This window comes from Culex quinquefasciatus, chromosome 2 (genome assembly GCF_015732765.1).
Source record: "Culex quinquefasciatus strain JHB chromosome 2, VPISU_Cqui_1.0_pri_paternal, whole genome shotgun sequence".
Lineage (NCBI taxonomy): Eukaryota > Metazoa > Arthropoda > Insecta > Diptera > Culicidae > Culex > Culex quinquefasciatus.
The window spans coordinates 147885409-147897791 of record NC_051862.1 but is presented as its reverse complement, the minus strand read 5'-3'; the positions used below and the strand labels follow the sequence as shown (position 1 = coordinate 147897791).

At 38.8% G+C, this 12383-nt stretch overlaps 1 protein-coding gene across 2 annotated transcripts in view; it reads right to left on the bottom strand.

Annotated features, from left to right (window-relative positions):
- LOC6041588 (paired box pox-neuro protein) overlaps positions 1 to 12383 on the bottom strand; it is a 100922-nt gene that overhangs the window by 36892 nt on the left and 51647 nt on the right. The window contains exon 1 of one of the 2 annotated variants that reach the window (XM_038257408.1): positions 11584 to 11787. The exons of the other annotated variant lie outside the window; for it this stretch is intronic. The gene's annotated coding sequence lies outside the window, so the exon portion shown is untranslated. Of the gene's footprint in view, positions 1 to 11583; positions 11788 to 12383 lie in introns of those variants that run through there. 2 annotated transcript variants of the gene reach the window in all.

Here is a 12383-nt window from a genome sequence, read left to right as displayed (position 1 = left end):
ATTAGAGATTCGCTTCCTACGGGCTTGAATGACCAATTTATAATACCATCCCAATATCCCGGCAGATGCAACCACTTGCTCCAGCGAGCATTCCAAATCCCTTCGAAGAGTGTGTCCTAGGATCCTGGAGCGGTCCTTGTCCACGCAGGAATATCACTCCGAAGGCATCGACGGCAGACGCAAATATGTGCGCGTTCGGGGCATAATCAAAACGTAATTATAATTGATTGCTCTCTTGGTTTTTCGTCGTAGAGCTCGTCCGGATCGACGTGGACGGGGCACGCGTGTGTGTCTGCTCTCGATCCATGCGAAATGTTCCGTCAATTTTTCTAAGCCTAAGGTCCTAAAGTCCGTGGTCCCTTTTTGTCGTCGCTCGGTTCGCTTTTGCTTAGACTTGAAAATTAGGCCCGGAAATTATAGGGACCTTGGTGCATATACGTCAAGGGGGCTCAAAACGAAACTGTGGATAATCATAGGCCTGTCCGCGTGGACGCACGATCCAGCGTTGACTCGAACTGGGAAATCTAATGGTAGTTACATGGTGCTTAGAACGCATTCGGGTGTGCGGGGGTTCAATCACCGGGTAGGTAGCACTTTTTTTGCTCTCCGAGATATCAGAGTGCAGCAAATCAGGGCGAATGAGCATGTTTAAGCATAAAATATTTTGATTGGAGCAAAGCATGCTTTTTTGGTTGTGAGAATTTATGTTGAAGCAAGACAATCGCTACAATTCTACAATCCACCTGTAACACCTTTTCCAAGAAGTCGCCCCAAACTTGGCGTTCCCAGCTCGCCAAAATGGCAGTTTACGACCCCTTCGCGATTTTCAGCTTCTGAATTCAAATGTCTCGCCACCGACCGTACCGGCCAGGGTAACCTTTTTCTTGCCCGAAGGGTACTTTTTGGCCCCCCGTTAATGACTCCGGCTCCGCTGTTACAGGCAGCAATAATTACCACTTTTGTGGCACTAATTAAACCGCTAAATTCTGCCACTTTGACGATAGGCAAAAGGCGAAGAAGAAAAAAAACCGCGCAAAACACACAAATCTGCCGACTTTCGCTGGACCAATCCCGGCCGGCTGCTGCTGCTGCTGTTCAGCAGTTCTGTGCCATGCTGTGGGTCATAAAAAGGCCACTGTCGACGCCGCCGCCACCGCTCGGACTGATATAAATTTATAATGGCAAGCGTAAAACTCGCTTTTGCACATCCACACTGATTATGTTCCTCTCTCTCTGTCTCTCTCCCGAGAAGAAAATGACAAACGGGGTGCTGCTGCTGACAGACCAACCCAACCCGGCCCATGCTACTCTAAAGTAGACCGTATAAACACACACAAACGCGCGCGAAACATGCGGCGTTTCGCGAAGTTACGCGCCAAGGTCCGAAACACACCTCTTTTCTTGCGCGGACGACTGTAACTCCTTCTGAGCCAAACTCCGCCATGCCGTGGCGGACCCACGAGAGAGCTCGTAAACTATAAACGGGCAAGTTTTATATAAATGAATTTTAATTTCTTGCCATTTTGAAAAATCCGCGAAACCTTTGTGAACACCTCCAACCGCCGCCGCCCCTTGCACCGCAAACCTCCACCAATGACCATATTAATTAATCGTATATGTTGCCGCGCGTCGTTATACCCAACCGGCATGTTCTGCAAAACGGCCCGAAATGATCCCTTCGAGATGAAGCAGCAGCAGCAGCAGTCAGACAGACGGTTATGCTCAACCTTAATGGTTCGGACCTGGCGCAATGGGTCACACCACCGCCCCTAAACTACCACGGCGGTGTGCTCGCTTGTCACATTGGCGATTTTTTTGATCTTGACCATCACCGTTGGGCAATATTGTCAATAGCATAACTCGACATTTTTGGAATCAGTAAACGCTTCAGTTTCGTCAAGGTATGATAGAATTGGGCTTCCGGAACATGCTCCAATCGACAGAATTTAAGTAATTTTGCTGCCAATGAATAAAATTGTAAATTTTGAGCATTTATGTCATGAAATTATCCAAAGCAGCCATGCGCACCCACGGCAGCTGGGTTAGCAAAGATAGGATGATTTCATAGCATTTGTACCTGAAATTTAAAATACGATTCTGTCGATTGGAGCATGTTCAGGGAGCCCAAATCTAACATGCCTTGACGAAACTGTAGAGTTTACTGACATCAACATATTAATCATTAAAGTGATCATGGAGGTTTGCACGTTCAATTTTGAAGATTTTACAATTTATTATTTGATTACTAAAGCAATTTATTGTTTGTTTTAATCCTCTCTAAACATACGTCAACCTAGCACACCCACGACGAACTGCTAAGGAGCCGAGACCAGCAAAAACAAACCCTCCGCTCAGAAAAGCGTTCAAAATAATTGGCTTAATTTTGTGCGTGCAGTTAAACGCGGAGTTACGCTCCTCGCTAAAGGGGAAAACTTTCGTGCTAATTTTATGCAAACCTCTGTGGGAAACCTTTTTGTTACGGATTTAATTGCTCGGACTAGTCGTGGACCACGGCAAAACGACTCCAACATTGTTAGCCCCGCTCGTGGGGTACTCCAACCCAACGAAATGATCCGTTTTCGCCGTGTCTTCCTTTATCTGCAATTACCCTACATCGGCAACTCTCCAGCGCGGGCATCACCTGCCATATTAAGGACCCAAATTACCCACCCTTCTTTATCGCGTCCCATTAATCAGGACCACGAGGAGGAGTGACAACCTGGTATTGAAAAATTGCAGCCAACATCACTCAGCGCGCACAAATTGAATCATCCCCGTGATCATAAACTCGAAGGTACGTTCGTCCCCGGGAGCGATCACGAAAGCCCCTCGGAATCCCCAACGAAAGTGCAAGTGTTTTGGCAAAGTAAACGTACGAGCTCGTAATTGAAGCTTTCATGAAGGAGAGTAATCTGCATTTTTTGAGGTACTTCGCGCACATCTGCCCTCTGGAGCTGACGACAGGACCCGTCAATTTTAGTCCGTTTACAAGTCATTTTACTCACGATTACCTTTGATGTTTGGAATTTGGCTGATGACTACAAAGATACTGTTCGATGAAGAGATTGTATTTTTTACAGTGGACAAAATGTTGTGGTAAGATAAAATAAATGTCAAAATTCGTTAAGAATAAATTTCTCAAAACATTAAGAAGATAAACAATTCTCAGGACAACATTAATTAAATTAGCTTAGAGTACAAAATACACCCTCTATTGCGCATTTTTTTTAGATTTTTATTAGAACAATGCATTTTTCTTCAAGCTTCTTTTTTTTCAGCCATCATTTATTGAACACTTCGAATTTATTCAAACACAAAAAACATATTAGAGAACTAAGTCACAAAGTAAAACAAAAGTAGAAAAATTACGAGCTGAAAATTTGGAAGTGTAAAATTACCTTTTCTTTCTAACTAATTTCATTCGTAAGGATTTCGTGTCAGAAAAATGTGTAATTTAACAACAGAATCTGATGAAAATATCGATGGTGAAATCATCATCTTTTTCAATGTGATTTTATCAAATAGCATGAAAAAGACGTAATTTAATGCTTCAAATTTTCAGCACTCCATTGTGTGCGGCCTTGACCTAAAAATTTGCCAAAAATCAATTCTTCAATCGGTACTTTTTTCTTTAAAATGCATTGAAAAGATAAACTTAAGCAAATTTGATCCAACCCTAAAGTTTGACTTAATTTACACAACTTAGCCAACATTCTTAAAAATTTAATTTTTCGGGGGTCAACTTTCGCTTTGTTTTCTTTAGCGTTTAATATATATTATGTAAAAAAAAGTATGCAGTAATTTTTGTTGTAACCCACACAGAAAAAAAATCTTCTATGTCAGAAAAGTGTAATTTTCCCACTTTTCTGGTGTAATGACGCTTTTTCAGTCTAAATTGAGGTAAAATTACATCATAAAAGAGGTAATATTAAAACTTCTAAAATTACATCTCCCAAATTGGGTACTAAAGCCCTATGTCAATTTTTATGTACAACGATAAAAAAACACGATTAAACACAATTTCTGATCATTTCTTTTTTTTTCATTTCAATGCAAAAAAAAATTGACAAGACAACATTTTTTCGATTGATCAACTGTGGTCCCCTTGGAACGAGCTGTCAAGTAGGAGCTTTTCTGTCAAGAAGGACCGCGAGGTTAATTTTTCAAAATTGATTTAAAAATCCATTTTAAACTCTTTGTAAACGAAGTTGACGTTATAGCTGTCGGCCACTATTGCTAGTACCAACCACTAGTGTCTTCCTTTTATCTACAAGGACTTCGCCACCCTGGGCTCCTAAGTGTTTTGAGTACGGCACGGGGTGAAGGCGCCGGATACCCATATTTACACTCAGAATTTTAGGGCGCCCGCCGCGGGATTCGAACCAGCGACCTCTGGATTGTGAGTTCAGTGCGCGGTCCGATTGATCCACACGGGCGGGCTCTTTGTGGTCGTCAGAAAAATAAGCTTTATCGCTGTAAACAATGATATCAGCAATCTATGCTTCATTTTAGGACCCAATTTACACATTTTTTTACTGTGCAAATTTAAATTCTATTGTTATCATTAGTGGAAAATGTTAATCAAAACAAAAAAAAACATTGAAAAAATACCTGCAAAACATAAAAAAACAGATATATAATACGCCAAATTTGAACATATACAAACAAACAAAAACAAAATAAATACTGATTAAAAACACTAAAAACGAAACTTGCTCAAAATAACCTCCGGAACAAGGGGAAAAAATATACAAATCGTATAAAACTTGGGCCAGAAATGTGTACAAAATATTGTAAAGTATATTTAAAATACATTGGTAGAGAAGAGGGGGGGGGGGGTAAGAGAAGAGAATTTTAACTCAGAAAATTTCCAACATTACCACTTTTTATTACTTTTCAACACAAACTGAGATCATATAAAAAACATAAGGTAGTAATATTAACTTTACATGAATTCAATTCTCATAACTCAATTCAGAAGGTTTGAATGTTAATGCTGATTTAATATAACCTAAATTTAGTCACAGAATTACAAATGAAAAGAAAAATACACAGTAAAAAATTGTGAGAATTTGGAAGGTGTTAAATTTAATGTGTAATATTTACACATTTATGGTGTAATACTACCGCAGTTTAAACTGAAATGGTGTCATTACACTGAAACAGTGTTAAATTTACACATTTTTAGAGGTAAAATTACACATTTTATCTGACTAAAAGATACCCATTACCAAATGTAATAGTACCACAATTTTTTAACTGGCTATTTATTATTTTCTGATGTAAAAATCCCACACATTTTCTGATGCAAAAGATACACCCATGCAGTAAAAAAATGTGGTGTGTTTAATGTTGTGATATAATCTATATTGATATTGAGTAAATACCTAAATAATCTTTTAAAAAGGTAAAAAAAAACAAAAGTTTGTAACATATAACAAATTCTGGGGTGAAATTACATTACACCTGGCCAAATAAATAAAATGAGATAACGATAGCATGCTTGATATTTAAACTTGTTCTTTAAAATCATTGTATCGCAATCAACAAAAATCCTTGTTTGGAAACTGTAAATCTAAAAGTGTTAAATACCTATTGAATAAGTTTAGAACCTACCTCTAAATTGAAATGCATTACAAATACAAAAAAAAAAGTTTTATTTTGGAAGGCAGAAATTTGATGGCAAATATTATATCTTCTTCGATGCAATTTTACATCTATTTATGAGGAAAGAGTCCAATTACCCATTTAAGAATGTAAATTTATATTTTTCTGTGTATACAAATGTAATTCATATGGCTTTTAAACTATAACATCGACGAATTTGTTCAGTTATTTGATAAATATTTTAAAAAAAATTAATTTGTTTAGCTCCGTTCGTGTTAAACACGAAAAAAAAAATATATCTATATTTAAATTTGACCACCTGCCTCTGACCAACTGTCCAAATCAATATCCCTTCCCCGTACATTTTTATTCCAGGGTGGCTTCCTTTCTGTCATCCGCTTTTCAGCATTTTCCCCCTCTCGGAAGCCTTTCAGCGCGCATGTCGACGACAAGGACGCTGTAATTAGAACACGAGAAGAATCTCGCCCGCCAATGTGCGCCTCCGGGGCCATTCCGTCGTCGTCATCGTCGGCCAGCGAAATTGCGGTTGAAGCGCATGTTTGCTCAACTTTTACCACTCCCCTGTGGTCTGGTTCCTCGGCAAGATTCACCAACATCCAGCTGCTGACATAATGGCTTTTCAAATTATCACACGCCCAACGAACGCACTCATTGCTGCGCAAACTCACATTGAACATCGCACTCTTCAATGAAGATTCTGCCTCAAAACGCTGCTGTCTTGCAGAAAGGAAAAAACCGTCGGAGTCTCAAAACGGAACGGAGGAAAATTCTGAGACACACTCCAGTGCGCGGCGCAGGGGAAAGTCTTGGCAGGACGTTTCCCGGGCCTTCGTGGGGGCCACAATTTGTTGGCACGTGACTATGTAATAAGAGATAATTATAGACCCGTGGGGAAGATAATTATCGTCTTTACCGAGCCGCCGCCCCGTTTGCTACTTATTACAGAGTTATCTTAACGCACGCATCGCTCATGTAAGTCTCGTAAAGTTGCCACTGATAATTTAATCAGCACTTGGCCTGATGGGCCCCAAATTAATCATGTACACACGCCATCGCTTTGCTGGCCAGGTGGTTTGCAAAAAAGCATTCTTGATATTAAGGCTGAATAAATTAAGCAATAAAAATCAATTGCAAAATATTTGAGCAAACTTTAACGTTTGAAACACAAAAGTTCATTTTAAAATTTAAAGATTCTGTACAGAGAAATCGCTCTTTTTCGCGCAGGTTCAACAAAAGTTTAACTGGTGTACATTTTTCGCCTCTGCTTTAGCTTTCTTCAACTTTTTGCTGACACGTCTCAAGCCGAGTCCATAACTCTCCGCGAAAATCACCGAATCTAAAGTACTTGGTGAAATCTGGGCAAACTTTTTGCTCCCGTTCCCAAACAGTTCCAAATGTGTGCCCGCGGTAACGGTTCTGCGATTATTATTCAATTAGGACGATTTGGTCCTCGACGTTTTTTTTTTTTTTTTTTTGTTGCATCCGAGTTGGGAAGCATTTTTCGGCATGGTTAAGCGAAGAACGGCAACCTTTGGGGAAGGTATCACACGCGATGCGGACGAGATAAGCCCGCAATATGTTGTGTGTTCGGTTGGTCGGTAAAGTGTTGCAATTTCTTGGACCCGTTTTTGTTTGTCGAACGAGCAAAAGTTTTCTCCTTGGATGAGGAAAAACGGAGACTTTATTGCGGATGAATTCAAAGGTGTGTCTGATGGCATCGTGGAAGGAAAGTTTTGCAAATAAAAGGATTCACATTGTTGAATTAGAGCATAACACTCAAATATGGTGAAGAGATGCTTTTAAAAATTGTTTTCATACTTGACATTTGAAACAAAATATTTGAAAAAAATATGTCTGGGTACGATAATTTCTTGGTTTCCTATTGATCAGGTCAAGGAATATTTGAGAGTTTCTGTCTACGTCACAGAACTCGACATTTTTGAATTTGATGTCAGTAAACGTCTCAGTTAAGGAGAATGTTGTTGTTGATTTTATTAGAGGAACTTTAACCCTATGGATCATTCGCTCTCGGTTAAGGAGAATAAAAAACTATGAATTCTAATAAATCATTCTGAGAAACGAAGCGTCATTGAATTTCTCTTCTAATGATTGTAACCATGGATGCGCCTGGATTTTTAACACGAAATCAAATCTATTGTAAGCGAAATTTACAACATTTTTCTTTCGCTAAAATTAAATTTTGTCGATTAGAGCGTGTTCAGAGAGCCCAAATCTAACATACCTTGACGAAACTGAAGCGTTTACTAACATCAAGTACAAAAACGTCGAGTTGTGTCCTTAAACTAAATATAAACATTTTTAGAGTTTTATTTGAAAAGGTCCATACGACCATATGAAACACAAAAGCTTATAGGGCTTTTCTAAAAAATAGTCTGGATTTTTTATTTTAAGGACCGCTTAACTCAAGAGTCATTCGAGTCCGATGTCTGTCTGGATTTATAACTATTTGTAGTGAATATGCATGGTTGCCAGATAAATCTGGGAATGCCAGATTTACCATTTTCCCAGCCAGATTTTGACCGATTTTGTTTTTTTTATTTTCTACAAGTTTAAAAAAAAACTTTTTGATTGAAATGAAAGATTGTAATCAGAAACAGAAGATTTTTTAAATATTAATTTTATTAAAAATGAAAATTCAAACATTTTGAGGCCGAAAATCATTGAAAAATCTGAATTCTACAAACTTTTGAACAAATTCATATCCTCCCTCCATTTCCCTGATAATAATTGTAAGATTTTCATTTGCCTGATTTTTCCAGATTTTTTCGCGTTTTTTGGTCAGATTTTTTTGAATTTTGACCAGGCAACCCTGTGAATATGATTAATTTAGTATATGCGGAAAAAATACATTAGGGTTCGTTCAAAAATTACGTCCATGAATAGGGGAGGGGGTCTGGGATTTGTGACAGCCCATGTGAAAGGTATAGGAAAAGTGCGTGACAAGGGGGAGGGGGGGGGGTCTGAAATCCCGAAAATCTCTGGACGTAATATTTGAACAAACCCTTAGCATACATTAAAATGCTAGTATAGGTCGTTGCAAATATTTTTAAAGATCATATAACATTATAATTTTTTATGAAACTCCAATGTCCACAAGCTGAATATTGGGCTATTTTAGGACTCTGGGCCAGTTATGAACAATATTGGTCAACATTTACCCATTGATACTGAAGTGAAGTTTGCATGGGAAAAATCGAAAAAATGTATGGAAAACTCAATTTTCTTACAGTTTGGTCTGAAATTTAATGCTCTACAACATTGTAAAACCTACCAAAGCTGTAAAACTCAACCCTGAAAAATTATTAGTTTTTTTTTAAAGTAATTTTTGTATGAAAAACTTTTTTTTCACTAACTTTAGGCTCGGGTATCAATGGGTTAATCTCAACCAATCTCGCTCAAAATTTGCTCAGAGGCTTAAAATAACCCAAAAAACCGTAATCCGCTTGTGGAGCAGGGGGTCATTTTTTCTGGGTACCCTATTATACACCCAAAACTTGGCAGCACTCGTCGAGAGAATGATGGCCTCGAGCCGAGGGAAAAGTGGTACCATTTACGGACACAGAGACCACAGCTTGAGCTTGCCGAGAGAACTATTCTCGCGAGTTAATTTCCTCAAAAAAGCCCATCCGTCAAAACAAAAAAATGTCACCCTCGGGAATCGCATCACATGAGGTACCTTTGACAAACTAACTCGTTGACTTAACAGCCTCGGCCACCTCAGTTTGATAACCCAAGTGTTGTTAGAATTCAATGCATGTCACTTATTGCAGATTCACTGTTTCATTTAACGAATGAACACATTTGTTTTGATTGTGTGAGTTGGTAGCATAATTTTTTCGATTTTTCCACTGAGCTATCAATAAATTTTGAGGGAACGATTCTCTCGACTCTGAATTGTGGGTGTAGGGATTTGGACTAGAATTTTGTCAAAACATTTTTTTTTTCAAATACGGCATTTAGAATGTGTTTTGTTTTGAAGACATTTGGTTTTTTATTCCCATATTTGAATATTTGAAATCTAAATTGATTTGAATACACGAGAATCGATAATACATTTTCAAACCTCGGTCAAACCATTTGGGTAATTCTCTACCAACTCACACGAAATCGGGAAAAGTTGCCCCGACCCCTCTTCGATTTGCGTGAAACTTTGTCCTAAGGGGTAACTTTTGTCCCTGATCACGAATCCGAGGTCCGTTTTTTGATATCTCGTGACGGAGGGGCGGTACGACCCCTTCCATTTTTGAACATGTGAAAAAAGGGGTTTTTCAATAATTTGCAGCCTGAAACGGTGATGAGATAGAAATTCGGTGTCAAAGGGACTTTTATGTAAAATTAGACGCCCGATTTGATGGCGTACTCAGAATTCCGAAAAAAACGTATTTTTTTTCGAAAAAAACACTAAAAAAGTTTAAAAAATTCTCCCATTTTCCGTTACTCGACTGTAAAAAATTTTGGAACATGTCATTTTATGGGAAATTTAATGTACTTTTCGAATCTACATTGACCCAGAAGGGTCATTTTTTCATTTAGAACAAAATTTTTCATTTTTAAATTGCGTGTTTTTTCTAACTTTGCAGGGTTATTTTTTAGAGTGTAACAGTGTTTTACAAAGTTGTAGAGCAGACAATTACAAAAATTTTGATATATAGACATAAGGGGTTTGCATCACGAGTTATCGCAATTTTGCCAAAAAAAAAATTTTGAAAAAGTTACTTTTTGCGTTTCTCTTTGTTTCGTCGTCCGTGTCTGTCGCGGGTGACCATGAACGGCCATGATCCATTTCGACTAACTTTTTCAAAACTTTTTTTCGTAAAATCGCGATAACTCGTGATGTTTATAAGCAAACCCCTTATGTCTGTATATCAAAATTTTTGTAATTGTCTGGTCTACAACTTTGTAGAGCATTGTTACACTCTAAAATATAACCCTGCAAAGTTAGAAAAAACACGCAATTTTAAAATGAAAAATTTTGTTCTAAATGAAAAAATGACCCTTCTGGGTCAATGTAGATTCGAAAAGTACATTAAATTTCCCATAAAACGACATGTTTCAAAATTTTTTACAGTCGAGTAACGGAAAATGGGAGAATTTTTAAAACTTTTTTAATGTTTTTTTCAATGAAAAATACGTTTTTTCGGAATTCTGAGTACGCCATCAAATCGGGCGTCTAATTTTACATAAAAGACCCTTTGACACCAAATTTCTATCTCATCACCATTTCAGGCTGCAAATTATTGAAAAACACCTCTTTTTTCGCATGTTCAAAAATGGAATGGGTCGTACCGCCCCTCCGTCACGAGATATCAAAAAACGGACCTCGGATTCGTGATCAGGGACAAAAGTTACCCCTCAAGACAAAGTTTCAAGCAAATCGAAGAGGGGTCGGGGCAACTGCTGTGTGAGTGGGCGGAGAATTACCCATTTTCGAGAAAATTCCATTCACACACTGACTAAAATTTGATTGGTTTTCGATTCTTAGTCGATAAGTATATGTGAGGTGTGGTCTAGGACGCTTATTTAAGAAATTTTTTTTTATATTATGAACGTTATTGTTAATATTTTCCACAGTTTTTTTTTTTTAATTTAAAACACCGATTTCCTTCAAATGTTGAAGCCATGACTTGCAATTTCAATTTTACGATTTTTATTATGTGCATAGGCCTAAAAATAACGCATATTGCACTTATTTAAAGCATTTTAAGCGTGCAATGTGACATGATTGGCATGCCAGAAAATTTCACCACCTTAACCATCACTAAGATTACGAGATATATTAAAAATAATTAAAAGATTTGGATACGATTAGATATGCTCGATGAAACCGTCTTCTATCTTTCATGATCTGCTTCACCAATCTTATTTGTTGTTGCACCAACACTTTCAGGACCACCCCATCCTCCTTCATCCCATCACACAAAACAGTATCATCACCTAACTGACTGGTTTCCTCGTCACCCTCTCCAACAGCCCGGCCAGTAGCAACATCAGTAGCGATGAGCACGATTCTCAATCCACCTTCTTTATGCTCTCCGAACTCGTCACCTTTTTGCTAGACCTGAACGTCTGCTGTTCGCTGGCTCGTTCAAGCCCCTCCAGGCCTGCCAATCGATAGTGCTACTGATACTCCTCCGGATCGCTCGGTTGTACGCGTAAACGAAAAGAAAATATAAATAAAAATTATATTTACAGATTAGCTAATTTTTTTCTCCCATCGAAACTTTCCTCAGGTGCCTCCGCATCGCCCTCTCTGCAACCCCGGTACAAGTTGTAATAATTTCAAGAATTTTATGCGCGCCAGCGAGCAAAAAAACCAAATCAAAATGTTTGGATGGTCTGGCCAGGTCCGGTGTGTTGTGATCTGCTGGGGCGACGACGACGTCGCAGAAGCCGCCGTGCGAAGGTGATGAGAAATCACTTTAAATTGGACGGTTTTTCCGAGCTGCGTGCGTGGACATTTCAACGGCGGATTGCGCCAGCCAGCCATCGGTCAGTCAGTGATAAAATGCGCGTGGAAGCGAAAAACTATAAACGGAACATTATTCATTCCTGCACCCGATATAAATCTTGGGACCGCGACTCGGTCGTCGGCGGAGAGTTTGGTTTTTGCGGGGTCCGCGCCCTGTAGCAGATCGGTTCCGTTGGCCACTGCCGCCGGTTGTCAGCAATGTAGTTTGCGAGCAGTGCCGGGATAGGTCTTTGGGAGATTTGCAGTAAAAGTTTGCTGGAAATAC